The following is a 2,197-nucleotide window of genomic DNA, read 5'->3' on the forward strand; positions in this document are numbered from 1 at the left end:
TACACTCCTGACAGCAGTGACGATTAAGGAGTGGAGTCAGGCGAGGATGGGTGGCCACTAGCCTGCGAAGCTGGGTGCCAGTGCCTGCAGCGTCCACTGGGGCATTGGAGGGGCCTCATAGCCACAGCCCCCGGCCTTGTGGGCCCCTGTGTGGCAGTGCCTGGTTGAGGCGCCTGCCCGCCCCAGGTGCCTCAGGGACAGGAGAATGGAAAACTCCCAACTTCCTGAATTCTAAGTTGCTGTTGCTTCAGACACAGGAATGCAAGGGCCCCCTGTTCCTCAGTTCCAAGCACAGAAGGCCTTACGACCAGATATGGGCCATGACACGTTAGCCAACTTTCAGATAGAGAAGAAACTCGGTCGTGGGCAATTTAGTGAAGTCTACAGAGCAGTCTGTCTCTTGGATGGAGTACCGGTAGCTTTAACAAAAAGTACAGATATTTGATTTGATGGATGCCCAGAGCACGTGCTGATTGCATCAAAGAAACAGACCTCCCTAAGCAGCTCAACCATCCAAATGTGATTAAATACTATGTGTCATTTATTAAAGATAATGAATTAAATATAGTCTTGGAATTAGCAGACGCTGGTGACCTATTGAGAATGATAAAGCATTTTAAGAAACAAGAGAGGCTAATTCCCGGGAGAACTGTCTGGAAGTACTTTGTGCAGCTCTGCAGTGCCTTGGACCTCGTGCATTTTCGCAGAGTCCTGCATAGAGATATCAAACCAGCTAATGTGTTCATTACAGCCACTGCAGTGGTGAAACTTGGTGATCTTGGGCCTGGTGGTTTTTCAGCTTCAAGACCACAGCTGCACATTCTCTAGTGGGTAGACCTTATTACATGTCTCCAGAGAGAATACACGAAAATGGTTACAACTTCAAATCTGACATCTGGTCTCTTGGCTGTCTACTATGTGAGATGGCTGCATTATAGAGTCCTTTCTAGGGTGACAAACTGAATTTATACTCACTGTGTGAGAAGATAGAACAGTGCGACTACTGCCTCTGCCTTCAGATCACTCTTCAGAAGAATTACGGCAGTGAGTTAACATGTGCACGACCCCAATCCGGAGAAGTGGCCGGACATCACCTACATTTGTGACGGAGTAAGAGAATGTGCGCTTGCACCTCAAGCAGCTAAGCATGCACAGTATCTTCGAGAACATATCCAACAGAATTTAAAGTGTTTTTGTGGAAAGCATACCTCCCCATTTTTGTCTGGGCGTTAACATTAATATTTCAGAGCTTATTCGCTTAGAATCCTTAACCAGTTTTCATGTAAGCTGCTTTTTTACCAATCTAAATCACATTCTTGCAAACCCCAAATGCCTTGGAAATAATTGAATTGCATATTAGGAGAGTAAATGAAACATGATGGTTTTGATGGCTAAAGAGTTAGAATTATTTAGTGGTTTCTGTTGGTTTTCTGTTGATGAATTGTGTTTCAGTAGACTGTCAGTGCCAACTAGTGACGGTGCAGCTTGGCACGTATCAGGATAGACTTGAAACCCAAGGTGAACTATCTGAACACATGAATTGTTTGCGTTTTAGTCATTTATGGACATTGAGGTGAACACATTGTGAAGTGTTTGTGATTTTCTTTTAAGTTTGAAGTATGTATTTTGGTGTTAGCAGTGTAGCATTCAAATATAACAGAAGATAAATGTAGATATAGACTGAGAAGCATTTAAAATTCTTAGCTTATACATTCAAAATACAGTTTTTAAATGTGAAAAGATTTAGAGACAAAAAATGTGAGTCAGACACTGAAGATTTTGTTTTGTTTTGTTTCAATATCTTGCGTATTCTGTTTGCATTAAAGTGGTAAATATGAATCCATTAAAACATGGTTAAGAATTTGACTTGAATGATAGTAATTTTTTTTTGAGAGTTCTGCATGTTTATTTTATTTTTTTTATTAAACTTTTATTTAATGAATATAAATTTCCAAAGTATAGCTTATGGGTTACAATGGCTTCCCCCCTCCCATAACTTCCCTCCCGCCCGCAACCCTCCCCCCTCCCGCTCCCTTTCCCCTTCCATTCGTGTAAAGATTCATTTTCAATTCTTTTTGTATACAGAAGATCAGTTTAGTATATATTAGGTAAAGATTTCAACATTTTGCCCATATAGCAACATCAAGTGAAAAAACTACCATTGGATTACTAATTATAGCATAAAATAGCAATGTAC

At 41.1% G+C, this 2,197-nt stretch overlaps 1 pseudogene; it reads left to right on the forward strand.

The window, feature by feature from the left end:
• Positions 1-259: 259 nt before the first annotated feature.
• LOC133767801 (serine/threonine-protein kinase Nek7-like) lies at positions 260-1,145 on the forward strand (annotated as a pseudogene).
• Positions 1,146-2,197: the final 1,052 nt, after the last annotated feature.

Source organism: Lepus europaeus, chromosome 10, assembly GCF_033115175.1.
Source record: "Lepus europaeus isolate LE1 chromosome 10, mLepTim1.pri, whole genome shotgun sequence".
NCBI lineage: Eukaryota > Metazoa > Chordata > Mammalia > Lagomorpha > Leporidae > Lepus > Lepus europaeus.